Genomic DNA, 22,354 nt, shown 5'->3' with positions numbered 1-22,354 from the left:
TGAGCAAGGGACACAGCCCGTGACCCTCCCACCGTCCCCACTCTGCGAGGTCCCAGAATAACCTCTCAATAACCTTTGCGTCGCTCACTCACGTCTCAATATTCTAAGAGAAAGCATCCAGATGTCAACCTGAATGAACCCCCAGTACCGGCAGCTGAGGAAGAGGCAGCCAGATCTCAGAGGCCCAGGAAACAGGCTCAGGAGACCAGATAGAACCAGAATTTCTGGCTTCTTTGCACTTTAGTCCTGCTTTTCCTAGTGGGGCTTTCTGAAAACTTTGGGTGGGGAACTGATACTCTATTTTGTTTTTTTAAGTTATGTGCTAAGCTGCTAACCCTGTTATCTCCCTAACAGTGGAGAGGCAAACTCATTCTGGGCTCTGAGAAGCTGTCCCGGCACCGTGTTTGAGAGAGCCAAGATCACTCCCATCACAACTGATGACTCACTTCATTTAAACCTTCTGTAAGGAGTAATTCGAGCAGGACCATCTCCTGCGCCTTTCCCAATTCTTTATTTATTTACTGAACAAATGTTTACTGAGAGCCTCTTAGGGGCTAGAATATAGCGATGCCTAAGTACACTCTATCCTCAAAATGCTTCTGGTCTGTTTTAAGTGTTCATAATCTAAGGCCCATAAATGCATTTCAAAAGTTTTGTGTCAGAGGTGGGTGGAGATGGCAGCATACGTAAGCGCAGTATCGCTCCTCCCACAACCACATCAAAATTACAACAAAACTACAACACAACCATCACTCAGAACCGCCTGAAATCAAGCTGAATGGAAGTCCTACAACTACAAGATTAAAGAAGCCGCCACATGGACACTGGTAGGAGGGCGGAGGCGGACGGGCTGGTGCCACACCCACGTGTGGCTGATAAAAATCAGGAGGGAGCCCTGGCTGGTTTTGCTCAGCGGTTAGAGCATCAGTCTGTGGTCCAGAGAGACTGGGGTTCAGTTCCTGCTAAGGGCACGTACCTTGATTGCAGTTTGTCCCCAGCCCTGGTTGGGTTGTGCGGTGGCAGCCACTTAATGTGTCCCTTTCACATCGATGTTTATCTCTCTTCCTCTCTCACCCTCCCACTCTACCTGAACAAAAATGGAAAAATGTCCTCGGATGAGGATAAAAAAAAAAATCAGGAGGACACCTCGGCTGGGAAGGGCCTCCCTGAGCAGTGAGGGGTCCCTGTCCCACACCAGGCCCCCAGCACAGGGTTCCAGGTCCAGGAAGAGAATCCCCATCACTCCTGACTGGAAAACCAGAGGGAACTGAGGCTCAGGGAGGCTGAGGCTGCAGAAGACCCCGCAGTTCCTCTTAAAGGGCCCGCGCACAGACTTACTCAGACCTACTCCCTCTGAGCTCCCAGGGGAGGCAGCTTGAGGGGCACCAGAGAACAGGGAAAAACTGAGCTGTTTGGCCTCCGAATAAGGGCTGGAGGCACAGCTTTCTCCTGGACAGACGAGCTGGTAGAGGCCCTTTTTTCTTCAGTGAGCCCTCCCCCCACAGGGCAGCAGAAAGCCAGATCTGGGACTCCAGCGACCTGGCTCACACTGTTGGCCCTGCCCTGGTGGATTTCCTGAGCCCTGCCCCACCCAACTTTTGGGCCCATCCAAGCTGTTTCCAAAGGCTTTACCATAGAATTGGCCTGTCTTGAATCCTGCTTCAGAGTTTCCTAAAATCTCTCAAACAGCAGCATCTGGTACCTGAGCCCACCAGTGCACCTGGCACCATCGGGCCAGTGGACACCCTGTGTCAACACAGACAGACCAGTGCACAGTAGTGGAGCTGCCAAGGTGCCGGTTGCGGAAGCTGAAAACAGCCGGGAGCCCAGCACCATCCCCTGCCGCTGCAGCCCTACCAGAGTCGAGACATACCCCAGCAACAGAGGCTGCGGAGCAGACACCCATCTCTGGGCAACAGAAGCACAGACCAGCAGCGGAGAACCATCCCCAAAAACTACAGCAAAGGCTGAGCAGGAGCTGAGCCCCACTGGGCAGCAGCACCCCCCAGCCACCAGCAGCGAGACCTGGGGCTCCATACGACCCTGTGCAACACAGCTGCCCACAAGAGCATACGGAGCCAGGGCTCGAGAGGGGCCAGTCTCAGCGAGCCCTGTACCTCTCGTTAAGTGGCCCCAGGCCTGGCACTAGAAGCAGCCAGCCTTGGTTCACAACTTGGCTTTTCCTGGGCAGCTCCAAGCCCAGCACAAGAAGCAGCCATCTGCAGTTCACTCTGTAGCTTATACTGGGTGGTCCTGGATAGAGCACAGGCAGTGGCTGACCTTGCCCCAGAGCCAGCACACCTGGTGGACAGCTTCAGACCACATGGAAGTACCACCACCCACCACCTCCACAAGTGACACACTGAAGGAGTGGACTCAGTGGGTACCAGAGCCCTGTCGAAGTAAGTCTTGCTCTGTGTGGTGGGCCTCTACACAGCTGATCCTCCAAGGAAGTCAGAGGCCAGAGGTCAGGGGGCACAGCCAGTCTTTGCAGTTGATCAGCCTGAGTAAACCCCTCCCATTGACGTGCCAACAGCAATCAAGACTCAATTACAAGAGAAGGGTGTACAGTCCACACTAGGGGTGCACCACGAGGGCCCAGCTGGGGTGATCAGGGAGACTGTGCACTGGATCCTACAGGACACCTACAACAGTAGGCCACCCTATGAAGCCTAGGAGACGTAGCAACTCTACCTAATACATAGAAACAATCACAGAAAAGCAGCCAAAATGAGGATACAAAGAAACAAATGAAAGAACAGAACAAAATGAAAGAACAGAACAAAACTCCAGGAAAAGAACTAAACAAAATGGAGATAAGCAATCTAACAGATGCAGAGTTCAGAACACAGATTATAAGGTTGCTCAGGGAACTTGGTGAGATATTCAAGGGAATTAGTGAGACCTTCAAGTAACTTAAGGAGACCTCCAAGGAACTTAGTGAAAACGTCAACAACATAAAAAAGGGCCAGTCAGAAATTAAGGATGCACTAACTGAAATAAAGAACAATTTACAGGGAATCAATAGTAGAATAGGTAAAACCAAAAAGCAAACCATTGGTTTGAAATATAAGGAAGCAGAAAACAACCAACAAGAACAGCAAAAAGAAGAAAGAATAAAAAAATTAAAAAAATGAGGATAGTGTAAGGAGCCTCTGGGACAACTTCAAGCATGTCAACATTCACATCATAGGTTTGCCTGAAGGAGAAGAGAGAGAGCAAAAAATTGAAAACCTATTTGAAACAATAATGACAAAAAACTTCCCTAACTTGGTGAAGGAAACAGACATACAAGTCCAGGAAGCACAGAGTCCCAAACAAGTTGAACCCAAAGAGGTCCACACCAAGACACCTCATCTTTAAAATGCCAAAGTTTAAAGACAAAGAGAGAATTTTAAAAGCAGCGAGAGAAAAGCAGTCAGTTACCTACAAAGGAGCTCCCATAAGACTGACAGCTGATTTCTCATAAGAAACTTTGCAGGCCAGAAAGGAGTGGCAAGAGATATTCAAGACGATGAAAAGCAATGACCTACAACCAAGATTACTCTATCCTGCAAAGCTATCATTTAAAATCAATGGACATATCAAGAGTTTCCCAGACAAGAAAAAGTTAAAGGAATTCATCACCACCAAACCAATATTATATGAAATGTTGAAGGGTCTTCTTGAAGGCGAAGAAGAACAAAAATATAAAAAATAAAATGGCAATTAATACACATCTATCAACAACTGAATCCACAAACAAAATGAGCAAGCAGAACAGAAACAGACTCATAGATACAGAGAACTTTTTGTTGCTTGCCAGATGGGTAGGGGCTGGGGGGCTGGGCGAAAAAGATGAAGGGATTAAGAAGTAAAAATTGGTTGTTAGGCTGATGAATGTCAAAGGGAAGGGGGGAGGGAGGGTGAGATGAGATAAACCAAAGAACTTCTATGCATATGAGCATAACCAATGGACACCAACAATAGTGTGGGGAAGGCAGGAGGGGGGCAGGAGTGGGGAGCAGAGGGTCAAAGGGGGAAAAAGGGAGAAACATCTGTAATACATTCAACAATAAAGATGAGTTTTTTAAAAAAAAGTTTTGTGTCTATCAATAGGTGAGTAAATAAAGAAGATGTGGTATATACACACCATGGAATATCATGCAGCCATAAAACAATCTTGCCATTTGCAACAACATGGATGGACATAGGGGGTATTATGCTAAGTGAGATAAGTCAAGTAGAGAAAGACAAATACCACATAATTTCACTTCTATGTGGACTCTGAAAACTAAACAAACAAAGCAGAAAGAGACTGCGAGCTCCTAGGCACAGAGAACAAATGGATGGTGCCAGAGGGAGGGGTGGGAAGACAGGTGGAAAAGGTGAAGGGGGTACAAAGTACAAACTTCTACTTATAAGTCTTATAAATAAATAGATAAGCCGCAGGGATCTAATGTACAGCACAAGGAATATAGTCAATAGTGTCATAGTAGCTGTATGGTGACAGATAATCACTTGATTTGTCATGATGATCACCTCATTGTAAGGTATGTAAATGTTGAATCACTATGTTGTACACCCGAAACTCGTATACTATTATGGGTCAACTATACTTGAATAAAAAAGACATATGCTCTAAATGACTACAACCACAACTGAAATAAAATATCTAACTGCTAAACTGCAAATACCTAGCAATACTATTTTCATCTCTCTCTCTTTCAGTCACTGTGTTGGAATGGAGGGTGGACAGAGGTCTGCCATGTTTCTATTGGTTACTGGAGTCGATCTTGGTTTCACCTCTCTTCCATACCCCTAAGTTTTTACCTCTCTGCCCTGTATATAGCAGGCAGAAAGTGAGAATCCATGCCCTCTCCCAAACAGCCGCTAATCTGTAACAGATGGGAAGGAAGTAGAGTTCGCCCCCCTCTGCCGTCTGGGAGACAGCTCTGAGGCCCGGTTCAGCAATGAGCCCGCTGGGCTGAGCCTCTGCTCCCCAGAGTGGAAATGGCTGGAGGCTGCCCCTCGGGCCTGCCTCTGCCTCCTCTTCCCAGTCTGCTTTCCCGCCCACGCCCCATGTTTCCTGGGACCACCTCCCAAGCTAACCACTCCCATGGAATCCTTGCCTCGGGCTCATTTTCTGGGGAAACCCAAACTAAGACAGAATCCACAAGCCAATGAGATCTAAATTACTAGTCTAGTGGCAGACAAACCAACCAGAAACATCTGTCTTTCCTACTGTGGTCAGTATTCTTAAAGGGATGGGCATGGGGTTACAGGAAGACACCTGAGGAGGGAAAGGGGATTTGTGAGGAAATTGGAAATGACCAAATCAGTGCCATATAAAAACTAAAGAGCTCCATGAGGGAAAACAGAGAAAAGCACTTACTCCAAATATTTTTAACACCTTCGGTCTTTTAACCTAATGTAATTTTCTAAAGTCAATCCCTTAGCTCAGAGGATGGAGGAAATTTGCAAGCATCCTTTCTGTTTGGTGAGGCAGGAAATGGCATCAGCCCTGGCAACACTGAGAGGCCGGCGCGGGGCTCGGCGCTGGCAGACGCGGGCAGTGCCAGGCCGGCCGCAGAGGCCCGAGCACGCCAGTGGCCTGCCTGCTCTGTGCCGAGTGCCGTCTAACACGACAGGGACTGTTTGTCGTATTGTTTACTATGTGTCTCTAATCTAACCTCATGTGTGCAGGCTTCCTACAGAGTGAGGAGACAAATCTACTCCCAGAAGAGACGTTGCAAGAATGTTCACTGAAATGTTGAATAACGATAAATTCCTTGGAGCTCCTCGCATGTTCTAATCCACCATGATGAAACTTTCATGTTTTGTCAGCTATTGTAATTTTGCTTTCACAAATGCAATACAAATTCTTCTCATATAAGTGAATTTCACGTTTAGCGGTAACTTTCAGGGAAATTCTACTATTGTGATTTTAGATGGCATGTATTTTAGGAGCTTTATAAAACACACACACACACACACACACACCTAAAAGGTTTATATTTGAATTCCTTTCATTTTAGTCAGACGTAGACAAGTTTTAGTCTACGTTTTAAAATAATTGACTCCATTATATTTGATAAAATATAGGTTAGTTCTGAAGGCAATAGCACTTACATAAAGAGCCTTTTTTTTTTAATCTTCAGAAAGCTTGTAAACCTAAAATAATTTCCATGTCCCTGTGAGACAAGTAAGAAGCTCCAGGATCCCCAGCTTTTATAAAAGAGAACGAGGCAGGGAATGGGGTGGCGTTGGACTGAGCACGCTGCAGGAGGGACTGGAGGAGAACGGTTCTCTGCTCAGAGGGGCACAAGTTGCACGCTTTCCATCAGCATCTGTTGACATAAGGAGAAATATCCAGGCTAGTAATAATTGCAGAGGTTAGAAGCTGTAATTAAAACCACATAAAATTAATGGATGGACTTAGAAAGATTCATGTGCCTTGAAATAAGGGTACTTTCAACTAGTTGAGATTTATGTCTGTGACTTGTCAATTTTGTGTGTGGGCGTGTCATTTTTAAAATGAGGTAAGTATGCAATTATTCAAGGGCACAAATTTTCTAAATTTCTCTGAGCTACTGGTTTGCACCAAGGAAGGACAAAAAAAAGGGCCATTTGGGCCACTCAGCATAAGTCTATAAACTGAGCTGTGACCATTTCTGCAGTGATCACGTCTCACCTGTGACAAACCACAGGTCCTCTGGGGAAGCAGCATTTTCCAAACTACTCTGCCACTTCCCAGGACAAGAATTCATTACACAGTTTTCTTAAACTAAATTATCTTGGTTTTAGAGAACTATCCAGAAAAGAAAATGTAGCAGTGACCATCTGGGCAGTATACTGAAAATAAAAGGTTTCCCCCAAGGCAAGGGAGGGTGGTTCAGAGTAGAGAAGGTCAGTCTCTCACCCCAGGTGGGAACTGTGAGTGTCGACACAGAGAGAAAAGAAGAGGGAAATAATTCACATTTCCAGCAATAATAATTATTGCCCAATAGTTTTCTAACCAGATATCACTTTCCAGCTATTCTCTACCTTTGATCTCATTATTTTCTGATTTACCACTCATTAATTTTCTTAGCCCATTGGAATTTTAGACATTCTCTATGTAGTGGTTTCTTAAAAGGGTTTATAAAAAACTACCTTAAAGGATGAACCTGTCATATTACCCTAGCTTTCCAGCCTCTGAAATAATAAATTGATGTTAAGATTGTTAAACTTTTTAAAATATTCATTATCTTCTATAGTTTTATAGTGAAATCAAACTCACACATATGTAAATGCCTTTGCTTGGATCACTTAACGGCAAACGTTTTACGATGTTAAGTGTACATAAATAGTACTGCTGTGGAAATGAAAATTTTTTCTTACCCCTCCCCCAATTACGAAAACACATTTTCCAGATGGAACCAGGTGGTTCAGAATCTGATGGTATTTCCGGTGCGACTGTGCGTGCAGGAGTAATCACGCCTTACTAAAAGAGGGAGCTATATTCGCATCTCATTTGCATAATTGATCCGCGCGAACTAGGCGCCAGCAGATGAGCACCCTGGGGACCCCACGGCCTGGGCGGTGGGAGGCGCTCGCCACCGCACCCACGTGCGCTCGCGACCCCTTCCGCGGCTTTCCTGGGAGCTCAGCAAGGCTTCCTAAGCTAACGACAAAATAATCGGAGACATAAAAACGTTCCTTTTGGACAAGAGTGGCGTGTTGTAATAATGGAGTGTTTATGGCTGCGTCTTCCCCTCCCTGCTCGGCTGTGTTTGGGGAACAGGGCGGGGGGACGCGCAGCTGCCTTCCCACCGAGAGGCGGCCCTGAGCCTCACGGACGCCGCTGGGCCATCGGGGTACGCGCGTTGGTCTCGGCCGAGGCTCGCAGAAGCACCCTGTCCCATGTTGGTCTGCGTATCCTCACGCAGGTGGCCAGGCAGACCCGAGCAGGGGACTCGAACGGGAGATTGTGCCGTTCACCTGACTGCTGCAGGGCAGACGCCGAGGTGGCGGTGGGGATTCACTCTCTATAGCGCTGTTCACGGGGCCTGTTTAGACGCCAGAGTCTCCTAGCAGCGGAGCCAAGGAGACAGACACACATTTCAAACAGAAAACAAGTCAGGAGATTTCAGACCATGAGCGGTGCCCGCACGTTTTGATAAAGTTAGACTACAGGTACAATACAAAGTTGCCTACCAGAAAACAAAACAATGAAATTATTTAGACTGTCACTGTGACACGTTCATGAACTGCACGGAAGTAGCCTTGATGCACACAGAATTCGGGGACTCTGAAGGCTGGTGAGAATCCCGCCGCACGCGCGAGGACGGGGAGCCGAGCTGGGGAGGGGTGTCCGCCCTCTGCCCAGCCCCGAGAACCGCGGTGGTCGTGCAAAGGCCGGGCAATGGAGGCCCCTGGTCAGTAGCAGAGAGCTTACAACGTCTCCCGTGGCCTATTAGAAAGAGATCTGCATATGCAAGATAACTTTCTCAGGGACATGAACAGGAAAGAAAACACCTTAGGGACATCCTTCTGACTGGAGTGGCCGAGTGAACAGTGGTGTCCGGCAGGGTCGTGGGAAGAGGAGGAGGTTTCCCAGGCGCGTAATGGTCTTCTTGTACCTGGTGAGTGCGAAGTATTCTTGGATATTCACGCAGAGATGTTTAGCAACGGTTGACAGTACAGGTGAAACAATTTAAGGAAAATATTAAAAATATTGACTGAGGACTTCAGCAGCCCTCAGATGATAGTGACACATGAGGGTAAGAATTAAATGAGTACCCTATGTGCAATTTGTATAACCATTTCAGGCACAGAGTACGCACTAAATAAATGTTTTCTCTTAGTGATTACTGAATGGATACTCTCTCATGAAGTTCCTTTCCTCGAAAAGACATATTTATCTTTCTGTTTACATATTCACTTGTGTGATTGATTGAATATCTTCTCCATTCGAGGGCAAACTCCACGGGGGCAGGAGTTACATCTGTTTTAGTTTGAGAGGTTTTTAATTTTTCTGAAATAATTTCAGAGTTCCAGAAAGCTGCAAAAATTACAGAGAATTCTCGTATATTCTTCCCACGGTTTTCTAATGTTAACATCTTATAGAACCATAGTGCAAAAATCAAAACCAAAAAATTAACACTGATAAACAATACTCTTAACTGAACCACAAACCTTACTTGAATTGTGACTGTTTTTCCACATTTGTCCTTTTTCTTGTTCAGGATCAATTCCAGGATCCTGCATTGCCTTTGGTTGGCATGTCTCCTAATCTCTTTCGATCTCTGACAGTTCTTCAGTCAGCCTTTGTCTTTTATGAACTTGAGGCTTTTACTCGGTACTGGTCTTCAGTAGTGCCTCCATTTAAAATTGTCTGGTGGGTTCTCATGATTATAGTTATATTTTTGGCAAGAATCCCATAGAAGTGATGTCATAGCTTATTAGTGCATCCCATCAGGAGTGCATAATATCCATATGTCTAATTATTGGTGATGCTAACTTTGATCACTTGGTTAGGGTGGTCTGCTTGCTTTTTTTAAGATAAAGTTATTATTGTGTTTTTCATCACCACTGTGTCCTCAATGTTTAGCACGATGCCTGGCACATAATAGATGCCTAGTAAACATTTGTTTGTGAATGAATGAGTGCTGGCTGATTAAATCCTCTCCTCAGAGTCAGGCAGCTGAGTAGTGTACTGCCTTTCTGTTTGCCCCAGCCGGCACCACCCTGTTATAGAAGAGATGGCTTTGTTAATTTCCCAAATCTTCCCTGAAAAGAGCAAGTAGGTTCTCCATGTCTCCCCCTGTATGACATCTAGTCTGTAGTTACTAAATGCACAAATTTGTCATTATCATTTTATGGGGCTGGGGCTCCGATCCATTTCCATCCAGGGTACTGAATGGGGGTAGCTGGGAGGGAGGGCCCCATGGCTGTGGAAGTCAAAATCAGAAGCCAAAGGCCAACTTTTATTTTTTTCTTTGAACTAGTTTTCTTTCCATCAGGGTAAGTGCCGAGTCTACATTTCAGGAATTTCCCAGGATGAAAGTTTACAGGCAGGAGCTCCAGTGAGCTCTGTCAGGCTTTTACACAAATGCTTAAGCCTTTAGAGATCGTTATTATAAATGTTACACACTTCTCCATTTTCACAGTTGAAGAGGACAAAAACCTACAAGGTTCTCGCCCCAAACCCTAATTTACTCAGTAATTAATCCGAAGTGAAAGCTAATTTCTTTGCTCACTCTGACAAATATTTTAGAACAAAGGGGTTACTTTAATTTTTTAACTGACGTGCTAATCTATTTTTGATGACACTAATCTTTTTTGGCTGGAGGCAGTGGCTGAGTGGCCTCCCCATCACCGTAGTTCAACCTAGACTCCCTGGAGCCAGAGGTTCAAATCCCAGCCGGGTCACCCCCGAGGAAGGCTGATAAATTGAGTGCCTCGTGATGCAGTCCTGACAGGGTGGTGATCTTTCAGCAGAACCCTTGAAAGCTTAAGTTTTCTCTGGACATTAATGATCCCCAAATAAAATAGACCACAGTATCCAAACCATATTTCTCATTAGTCCTCTAACCCCAAATGCATGAGAGAATGTTGATGATAGAGGGGGAGGTTAAACGTGTTGAAAAAGACAAACTGCCAAACACCAGAAGATCCCAAACAGGTGTAATGGGAGACAAACCTGCTGGAGCACGACAGCAAACACCTCCGAACCTCACCAGCCTGAGTGGAACCCCAGCCCTCCGACTGGAATGTTCTGACAGTAAAATGTGCTTAAAAAGTATAACAAACGAGTGTTATGGAAATGCAGCCCCCACGGAAATGGGGAAAGTGAACATTGTGAACCAGCCCCACATTCCCTCTTAATTCTGTGTCCCTTCTGATCTGCACTTTGCCCACCCCCAGGCGGGCCAGGCAAGCGCAGGGAGGGAGGTGTGTGCAAGAGACGTAAACACCAGCGGGTACATCATTCTCAGCATGTACACCGTTCCCAGGTGTGCTCCGGTAAGGAGAAGTCGAGCCGGCTCTCTGAAGACCTGGGGCGAGGAATACCCAGCTGGCTTTGCCTCGCCAATGGCAGTGACGGAAGCGGAGCAGTGCGAGGCTCTTCCTTTGACTATATCACAGTTCACATGCGGGCTTCTAGTAAACAGGTGACATGTAAATACATGTGCAGTCTGAGTGTATGCACACTCACATGTACATTCTGTTTGATAACCTGTTTAGGTTTATGTTTCCTACCTGAAACGATTAATGAAGTAATTGCTCATAATCAAAACTTTTATTAATATAGCTGTGCTATGTATGGGGTTTGAAAGTAGTTATTCAGTTATTAACTGAATTTAACTATTCTCCCTAGGGTCCAACTCATTCATTTATTTTTCATTCAGCAAATGTTAACAAACACTTATTGCGTTCAATGTAGCATTCTATTCAATCTGCCTTTGATTGAGTTGTGCCGTGAGTCTGTGCGCACTCAAGTGACAATCCATCTAGACATTCACCTTCTAAAGGACAAGAATAATGATGAGGGAAGAACAACAAAAATTATCGACAGATTAGTGAATACCACTCCAAGGAAAACGATAAAAGAATTAGATTTCAATACTCCAATGATGACGAAATAGAGACATTATTCATTAAACTATGAAAAAATAGAAATGTACCATATGACCTCTCTTGCCTACATTTGTTCTAGAGTCAATCCAAAACAGAGTAAGTTGTATCCATAGTGGCAAGTGTTTATTAAAGGCATTAGGAAGCACGTCCTGGCTGTAAGTCTTGTGAAACAATAGAACATTGTCTTCTCTTTTCAAAGAGCAGATCCTTACAGTTTAAGAGCTGAGAACTATAGAGATGATCCAATCCATTGCCTGTTAATTTTTTAAGGGATCATATACCACTTTAGAATCTAATTAACACTATAGACTTTCATCCTCAGAAAAAAATTTCACATACAAAATATGGTATAATATTTCATAGGGTTTATGAAGACTTTCTCTAACCCCAGCTGAAACTGTTGATTTCTTTCAATATTCCCACTGTATGGATGAATAAACTGAAGCCCAGAGATTAGATAATTTTATGGGCATAATTGTGCCCCCCACCTCCAATTCATATGTTGAAGTCCCAACCTCAGTACCTCAGAATGTGAATATATTTGGAGGTAAGGTCTTTAAAGAAGTAAGTAGGTTAAAATTAAGCCACTCGGGTGACCCTAATCCAATATGCCTGTTGTTATAAAAATAGTAGATTTGGACACAAACGTACAGAAGGAAAACCATGTGAAGATCTAAGGAGAAGGTGGCCTCAAAAGAAGCCAGTTCTACTAATACCTTGATCTTGGACTTCTCGCCTACAAAACCGTGGGAAAACAAAAACCAGTATGTAAGCCACCCGGTCTGTGGTTTTTGTTACAGCAGACCTAACACTAATACAAGTAATAGGCCAAGCTCCTTAACTCAGTAATGGTAGAGCCCAAAATGGGATCCCGTCCCTCAGACTCCTGCTTAATACAGTCCTCTCCTGGTGTTGTAGGTCTTTGAACGGAAAGGAGTGAATCCGACCTACTGATCTTCCAGGTGACTTGTCTTCCATTGATTCTATGGTATTATTCACTTAAGTTAAATGCCTTTGTCAAATCGTTCAAACACTTGTAAATTAGAATACTAAATACTATGCTCCTGGTTCATTGGGAATAATGTAAATTCAGTAGTTTTCTATGAAAATTTTTTTTATTATTTTTACATTCGGTGTATCTCCCTGTCCCAGCTTCTGAATAAATTCCTCCAATGTTAAGATGCTGTACTGTGAGTGCTTCTCCATCACAGCTGAGAATAATCTCCTGTAATTACTAAGAGCCACGACTAATGTAGAATCCCATCTGGAGGAGCCCATCACGTTACAGACCAGGTTACCCGACAGGGACAGGTTAGTTGGTTAAAAGCCAGACTCCAATATAGAAACATCTGGATTTGATCCCTGCTCCTTGAATAATTAGACTAATGACCTTGGGTAAGTTTCTTAGCCTCTCTAAACCTCAACTTCTGCATCAACAGTATGAAGATAATAGTAATATCTATAACAGGGTTATTGCGAGGATGAAATAAAACAAATACTTAATATAGAATGTGCCCAAAGTAAACATCTAATATACAAAATTATACAAAATCTTTTTAAAAATTAAAAATTAACCCAAAATTGGTCATAGGCATAGGAAACCTAAAATTATAAAATTTCTAAAAAATAACAATAATCTGTGAGTTAAGTTTTCACACATTTTTAGATTATGATCTAAAAGTTCACATAAGGTCAAACCATTAAGGAAAAAAATTGATAAATTGGAGTTTCTCAAAATTAAAAACTCCCGGTCTTTAAAATACACTATTTAGAAAACAAAAAGAAAGTTAGACTGGAAAAAAATTGCAAAATGCATATCTGATAGGGGACTTATACAGAATATATAAGGAATTCTTACAACTCAATAAAAAGATAACAAATAATTGAGTTTTTAAAAGGGAAAATGTTTTGAGGACATATGAATGGCAAATAAACAAATTAAAAGGCATTTAACATTAAAAGTCATCAGGAAAATTAAAACCACAATTAAAATCTATTTCACATCCACTAAAATGGTTAAAGTAAAAGAGACTAACAATACCAAGTGTTAAAAGGCCCTGGAGCAGCTGGAATTCTCATCCATCACTGGTGGGAAGCTGGGATGGTTAGTTGCCCTTAATTTAACTCTTAACTTCTTCATGCCCAGGTTTGTTTATTAGTAAAATAAGAATATGGTAGACTCTACCACCAAAAGTTGTACTGAGAATTAAAATGAGCAAATACAGTTGAAGCACTTGGAAAAGCCCACAGTATGAGAATTTATTAACATGAAAATTCAGTTAAATTGAGGTGATGTACCCACACCCCACCTTGATAGCAAGAAACTTCCCAGCACACATTTTTGGCTTTGGTTTGCTGATTGGGGGTGGGGTGGGGGGTTGGAAGAATATTTCCTGATATTAACCGGAATTACGTTCCCTGGTGTGTGGGATTTGAGGATATCTGGAAAGGAGCACATTTTAATTAGAAAGAGTGTGCATGTCGGATGAGCACCGTGTGTGTCATACCGTGGAAAGAGGGAGAACGTGAGCAACCCTATCCCCGTGGCGGTCCGCGTGAAGTTCTGAGAACAAAAGCACACGCGATTGCAACAGGCAGACATCAACCTGCGCAGCAACGCCGGATGTGTCCGACCACACGAGGCTGAGGCCTCTTTGACTTGACCTTCGGTATAAGGATTCAAGTGCTACCTAAGTGATAAGATGCCGACAGTCCGGCTCTTCCTTCCCTTGCCCCCCGGATCTCCGCGCTGTGCTCCAACCGCCGTGGCCTGCCTTCCCCTCTCGCATCACGCTCCCGTCCAGCACCGTGACTTCAAGTTCCGTGTGTACACCAAGTGACTCCCAACATTTGTTGTCAGCCATGGGCTGTCCCTCAGCTCCAAACTCACACTCAACTGCCTGCTCGACATCTTCACGTTGACAGTAAATCGGCGTCTCAGATCTGTCCTAGGTTTGCCTCCTGGAAGGAGACCCTAGACAAATATTCGTGTGCAGATTATTTAGCCGGTGATACTAGGGAGCACTGCGAGGCAGTGCGAAGTGAGGCAGAGAACCGGCAGAAGCGAATTCAAAACACATTCTTTGGGCAGGTTTCCACGTGGGTGATGAGCTCCAGCCCTGCCGGGAAGCCCCTCGCAGTTACTCCACCTGCCCAGCTGCTGGGGCAGCGGGGTCTGAGCTGCAGGGGCAGTGGAGGAGGGAGCCCCCTCCACTTCGGGGACCTGCACCCCGGGAGTGAGAGGGAGCCGCAGGTGGAGAGCTGCAGGTGCTTGCTGCTGGACAGCGGACGCGCACGGGTCCGTGAACACCCAGGGCGGAAGGCGGGGCTCTCTCTGCAGGGGCTGCATGGTCCCTGCTGACTCTCTGGGCTCACTATGCTCAAGCCACGTGGGTTGTCAGGCTGCCGACCACAGTATAATTCCCTTTCCTCTGCCAAGGACCTTGTTGACTTTTACATGGCTGTCTTCTTGCCATTATTCCTATCTCTGTTTCAATAGCACCTTTTCAGAAAGGCCCTTTCTAAATGTTTCCCCTAGAACGGCCTGCCTTATTTTCCTTATAGCATTTGTGAGCTGAAATTATGACATTTATTCGGTTTTTTTCATTTTGGTCTTTTGTCGCCTCCACCGATCTCATTCAGTGCTGTGTTCGCAGATCTCCAGGTTCGGCACAGAATAGGTACCCATTTAAAAAGTGTTGTACAAACAAGCTAACAAAGCATCAAAGAAGGACCGCTCCTGTCCACTCTATGGTCTTGGCAAATGTTTCCTTTGATAGGAATCCATTCTCCCACCCTATCTCCCATTCCTTTTCTCTGTTTCCTCTGCTTATTCTTCACATAGCAGCTTAAGCATTTCCTCCCTGAGGTCTTCCCCACCCTGCCCGCCTTCTCCAAATTAGGTCAGTATCCCTCTCAATTATATGTTCTCTCAAGGTGTCTGTACCATTCCTTCCTTCAAGCACTTCTCATTGCTTGTAATTATAATTTATTCAAGTGAGGATTTAATTAAAATTTGTCTTTTCTCTTAAACTATAAACTCCATGAGTGCAGCAAAGAAGTCTGGTCTTATTTATATTTATGTTTCTCACATAAAAAAAGTGCCTTTCCCATAATGGGTATTCAGTATACCTGTTTAAAGAACAAACAAAATGATAAGATATAGCATAAAGAAATGCTGACTGTGGAATGGACTTAAGTTTATTAAACGATATAGCCTTTGATCTTGGGCTTGAAAGAACTAAGGAGATACTTAGAGTAAACAACATATCAAAGCGTGTTTACACAGAAACACTCACACGGACGCTCCAGTGAGACAAACAGACACATCTAGTCGAAGGACACGTTCACATGTTCCCTAATGAAGTCTCATACATTGAAAAATTGTTACTTGATATAAGAACAGTCTTTCATGCCACATTAAGATTTTCTTCATTAAAATTTATTGACCTACACAAAGAGTGACAACACACAAGTCTTCTTGGTGCACCAAGCTTCTGTTCAAGGATTCAGAATCCGTGTTGGTCTGGAGGTTGCTCTGTGAGACACACAGCTCATAAAATCACTTCTCTCCTAGAAGGCTCATTAGGCAACCTTGTTTCATTCCACCGAATTAATCTGCAAAGGCTGAAAACAGAGTCCATTTGGAAGACTGAAACCAAGTAGAGCGAAGGAACTAGAAGAACAAAACAAAACATATAAATATAAGAGGTGTTAATAAGAAATAAATAAATAAATATAAAAGGAACTAGAAGAAAAATAAAGGATGTTTTCCAAGAACAAAGCACTGAAGATACCTCTCTCTCTCTTTCTCTCTCTCCTCATATATCTATATAGATATATAGACAGATATATAGATAGATAGATAGATAGAGAGAGAGAGATACTCTAGATCACCAAAGCACAAAATTCTAAACATAGTCTTTCTTTACTTAAGAAATTATACTGGAATTAATAAAGATTTATTTAAACAAAAGTATTTAATCCATGATATGGCACAGAAAGAAAGGGACTCTTGTACATTTCTTTGAGAATTACTCAAAATTTTCTAAAAAGCCATTTGGCAATATTTATTATAAACCTTAAAAACATTTCCGCCTTATATCACATTCCCTCTTTTTAAATTATTCTGATGAAATTTTCAGAAATATTGACAACAGTTTTTAGTGAGAAATAGTCCTTGCAGAAACTTAAGATTGGAAACAACCTAAACTTTCAGCAATACAGTAATAGTTACATAATGAGTGACATACCAGGTAGTGGTTGCCATACAACCACCATAAATTATAATTTCAAAGAACACTTAATATAATAGAAAAGTTTTCCTAAATATAACATTTCATAAAGCAATATTTTAAATGCTTTTTACAAAGTATAATCACAGTTTTGAAAATATGTTTTTAATATGCCCAAGTTATAACTCCTAACATCAGAATAAGTATTGGCTTTAAACAACCAATACAACCACACCATCAAAACAGATATCTTCCCTGGACAAACCTATAAAATAAACAATATTATCTTTCTCATATTTTTATTTGCTTTCAAAAAGAGGATGTCATAGCTCGTAGGAGCAAGGTTAAAAGAAACTTTGACAGCAGAATAGATGGAGCCATGGATCTAGGAGTCCTTTTTTTCCTTATTTAATTGTTTTCTCATTAACCATGTTTTGGTTACTTATTCTTTCTCCCTTTAGAGAAAGTTCTTCTACTTCTTCAATCTACATGGCACAAAACAGGGATGCAGATAGCTCCCAGTTTTACCTATTCGAGTTTGAGGCACTGACAAACATATTATACTTCCCCTTGGTCATAATTTTGAGTTATTCTTTTCTGGATCCCTTGCACAATCTCAGGCCGTGCAAATGCAGCAGAGAAGACAATGACCCAGGTCCTGTCCTTGTCATATGCAGAGGAGCATTTACCAGAAAGACAGAAGCGACTTCGAGCTGAGGAGATAGCTCCATAAGTGTCTATTCCACAATATTAACTTTGTTATCAAGTAGGATGTTTCAGTAACAAGTGATAGATATTATAATTCAAACTGGCTTAACCCATAAAGGAATTTTATGGGTCTCTGTGATAAAAAAATTTCTAGAGCGAGGGTTTGTTTCTAATGGGGTTTCATTGAACATTCAAATATTAGGACCAGGACACTCTTCATCCACTTTTCCTTTTCTCTACTTCTTGGTTGTTGTTTCCTGTTCTGAATTATTTTTTGTTATTTTCTTGCCTCTTAGTCCCAAATGGCTGGCAGTGGTTTCTGGAGCTGCATGCTTCCTTCTTCATATCCAGTAAGACAGAGAAATGTTCTTCCCAACTATTAAACAAAAATCTTGAGCATCCATCCAATTGGACTAACTCATGCCACATGCCAGTCTCTGAAACATTAGTTGTAACCAGGTAAATGAGCCAAACTGAAGTCTGGACCACCTGCCTGATCCTTAGATTTAGGAATAACTCAGCTTTCCCTAAAATACTGGGATCCCACCAAAAGAGTGAACACTTTTGCAAAGACTGGGAAATGGATCTTACATGACTCTAAACAGCAAATTTCTAATGTACTGTTTTTAATTATTAAATATTAGTATGAGGAATGATTACATTTTTATACATTTTTCTCATTTCTAGATTTTCTAACATAAAGATTTCTTACTTGTGCTCGCTTCGGCAGCACATATACTAAAATTGGAAAGATTTCTTACTTATTTAGTCACGTACTTGCCAATACCAAAGACATTAACGTATTTTAAATGGTTTTCTATTCTTCATAGAACAAGTCAGGATTGTACGAATAGCCCATGTCCTTTCTCTCGGCTCCAGCCTCACGGACACTCTCCCACCGCAAATACTCTCATGCTTTATACCCCGTGGTTTTCTTCTGTTATATTCAAACTGGAAATTCTGTTCTGGTGTCCACCCCTCATACCTCCCATTTAACATCCAGCATAAGGCCCCGCCAGGTAGCTCCGTTGGTTAGAGCATAGTCCCCATACACCAAGGTTGTGGGTTTGACCCTCATCAGGGCACATATAAGAATCAACAAATGAATACATAAATAAGTGGAACAACAGATTGATATTTTTCTCTCTCTCAAATCAATTAAAAATATATATTTTTAAGAACCTTAAAAAAAAAAAAAAGAATCCAGCTTAAACATTACTCTTTCTTTTCAAAGTCTTTTTTAGCTGCCTATCCCCTCTCGCCACATACAGAATTTCTCTACTCAAACCAGTGGCATGATACTGCTCCCATTCTTTGCAAGGTGCATGTATCCTAATATCACTTTGTGTTTAGGGGATACTTTTATATAACTGCTAAAATGATGCTTGGCATAAATTATTACTAAAAAAATTGCATTACAGCAACTTTCCAAATTTCAACACTTTCTAACTTTTAACAAAATTAACCAAAATAAATCTACCTTCTGCTTTAAAAATAAAATAGCTGCAGAAATTATTTTTTAATTTATTTTATTGGTTTTTAGAGAGAGAGGAAGGGAGAGAGAAACACTGATTTGTTGTTCCATTCATTCGTGCATTCATTAGTTGACTCTTCCGTGTGTCCCAACCCGGGGGTCGAACCCTGGCATATCAAGACAATGCTTCAAGCAACTGAGCTGGCCAGCCCAGGCTGAGATTATCCACTATTAACCAGGTATCCAAGCCATCAATAAGTGATTGAACAATATAAAATGCATGCAATTAAATAGGCCTGTCTTGCATGAATGTGCTTTGCACTTGAAATGTTGGCCCCGCCAAACTCTGTATTTGGATAACCAGATATTCTTTAAATACTTGGCACTTGAAAAATTCAACACAAGTAGCACAGACTGCACATCAGCCTGCATCCGTCCAGGTAGCTTGAATTTCTTCATATGCCACTGCTATTCGGGCCACACTCTGATGACGGATCCCCAGTGAGGACACTCGGGAACCCTTCTGTACCTCCCGGATTATTTATCTCCCATCCTCAAGGTTAATTCACATGAAACAATTTCTCTTGTTAAATGCCAATTTTGCCCTAAGGTATGAATGTTTAATCCTCGTGAAGGTAGTGGGAGTTACATGTGTGTAGTGGTTACAGTCCCTTAACTAATTAGTGCTGAGAGGATATTAATAAGAGAGTGATTTATATAATACTGAAGAACTGCCAAATACAGCAAAATCTAATTTAGACCAACTGGTGGAAAGCCAGACTTAACTGGTAGAAAAGCAAGAATTATAGAATATTTTCAAAGAAATGAAGTAGCATAACTTTCCAACACACCTGCAGTTCGGAGCGCCTCTCCAGCCTCGATGGGGCCGAGGGCACGACGTGTCCCAGCAGGGCCACTCTTGTGACACGCCTTCAAAGACTAGATGATGGTGATGGTGACACTGAAAACAATTTTTTCTAATCTGCCACTCCTCTATTAATTTTGCCTGTTACTTCTTTCATTTAAACAAATGTTTTAACTTAGTTATAATCAAATTTGTCCATTTTTTACTTATGGCATACACTTTGAGGCATTCATTTTAGAAATCCTTCCCCAATTTAGGTCCTAAAATTATTCCCCTACATTGTTTTCTACTCACTTTACATGTTTACACTTTACACTTAGGTCTTTAATTCATCTGTAGTCCACTTTTGCATATAGTATTTCAAAGAGATCTAGTTTTATTTTGTTCCATAAAAAGAGCTAGTTTTTCTAACATTATTCAATAAACAGTATCCATTTATTTATCATGCTAGCAATCAAATATTAAGTTTGCTGAGCCCACCTATATAACCATTGGTTTATTTGTCTATTATTGTACCAATCTCATACAGATTTAAAATATTATTTATTTTGTATGGCATGCAATTATTCATTGTTATTTTTTGAGTACCTAAATTTTGAATAAGTTTACTGAGTTTCTAAAACAAAAATTTTTGCTGGAATTTTGACGAGCATTATATTGATTTTAAAGATTAAATTTGGAAAAATAATCTCTTCGTTTATTTAGTCCTTTTTTTTTATTTTTAAATTTAGTGTTAAACTTTCCTCTGAAGAGATCTAGATGAATTTTTGTTAACTCAGTTTATAGGCCATTAGTTTGTTGTTGATGGTGTAAGAAATTAATGTATTTTTAAAAATATGTTTTATTGATTTTTTTAGAGAGGAAGGGAGAAAGAGAGAGAAACATCGACGTGAGAGAGAAAATTGATCAACTGCCTCCTGGGGATCGAGCCCACAACCCAGACATGTTCCCTGATGGGAAACAAACTGGGACTTCTCAGTTCATGGGACGACGGTCAAACCACTATGCCACACTGGCTGGACAGAAATTAACATATTTTATCTACTGATAACATAAGCAGCAACCCTGTTGAACTTCTTACTGGTTTGTATGGTTTATCTTTTGAAGCTGTTGGATTTACCATAATGATCTACACTGATCGATACAGCAGTCACTAGCCACATGGGGCTCCTGAGTACTTAAAGTGTAGCTAGTGCCACAGGTTGAAATAAAATTGTTTTGGAAGATAAGATAAAATACTATTAAATATTTATATTAAATATTATACTATTAAATTAATTTCATCTCTCTTTACTTTTCTTAATTTTAGAAATTTAGTTATGTATGTATCTCACATTGCATTTCTATTGGACAGTACTGATATAGATCTGATTATCTGTGTATAATGATAGAATTATCTCTTCTTTTGAGATTTTGCTTTATATATTTAGCTGCTCCTATGTTGGGTGCATAAATGTTTACAAAAGTTATATCCTCTTGTTGGATTGATCCTTTAATCATCATACAATGTCCTTCTTTGTCTCTTATTATAGCCTTTGTTTTAAAGTCTATTTTTCTGATATAAGTACTGCTACCACAGCTTTTTTCATTTTCATTTCCATTTGTATGAAATATCTTTTTCTATCCCTTGACTTTTAGTGTGTGTGTGTCTTTTGTTCTAAGATGGGTCTCTTGTAGTATACGTATGGGTCTTGTTTTCTTATCCATTCAGCTACCCTATGTCTTTTGATTGGAGCATTTAAGCCATTTACATTTAAAGTGATTATTGATAGGTATGTATTTAGGGCCATTTTACTCTTTATAACTATGTTTCTCTCTTTTTTTTTTTCTTTCTTCTTCTTAAAGAAGTCTCTTCAACATTTCTTGTAATACTGGTTTGGTAATGAACTTCTTTAACTTTTTCTTATCTGGGAGGCTCTTTATTTCTCCTTCAATTTTAAATAACAGCCTTGCTCAATAGAGTAGTTTTAGTTGAAAGTCCTTGCTTTTCATCACTTTGAATGTTTTGTGCCAATCCTTTCTTCCTGAAATGTTTCTGTTGAGAAACCAGCTAACAGTGTTTGGGGGCACCCCTGTAGGTAATTAACTGTCTTTTTCTTGTTGCTTTTAAGATTCTATTTTTATCTTTAAATTTTTGGCATTTTAATTACAGTGTGTCTTGGTGTGGGCCTCTTTGGGTTCACCTTGTTTGGGACTCTCTGTGCTTCCTGGACTTATGTGTGTTTTTTCTTTACCAGGTTAGGGAAGTTTTCAGTCATCATTACTTCAAATAGGTTCTCAGTCCCTTGTGCTCTCTCTTCTCCTTCTGGTACCTCTATGATGCAGATGTTGTTATGCTTCGTGTTGTCCCAGAGGTCCTTTAAACTATCTTCATTTGTTTAAATGTTTTTTCTGATCTAATTGGGTATTTCTGATGCCTTGTCTTCCAAATCACTAATTTGATAATTAGCTTCATCTAACTTACCATTG

Source organism: Molossus molossus, unplaced genomic scaffold, assembly GCF_014108415.1.
Source record: "Molossus molossus isolate mMolMol1 unplaced genomic scaffold, mMolMol1.p scaffold_m16_p_18, whole genome shotgun sequence".
NCBI lineage: Eukaryota > Metazoa > Chordata > Mammalia > Chiroptera > Molossidae > Molossus > Molossus molossus.
This window is presented reverse-complemented; position numbering follows the sequence as displayed.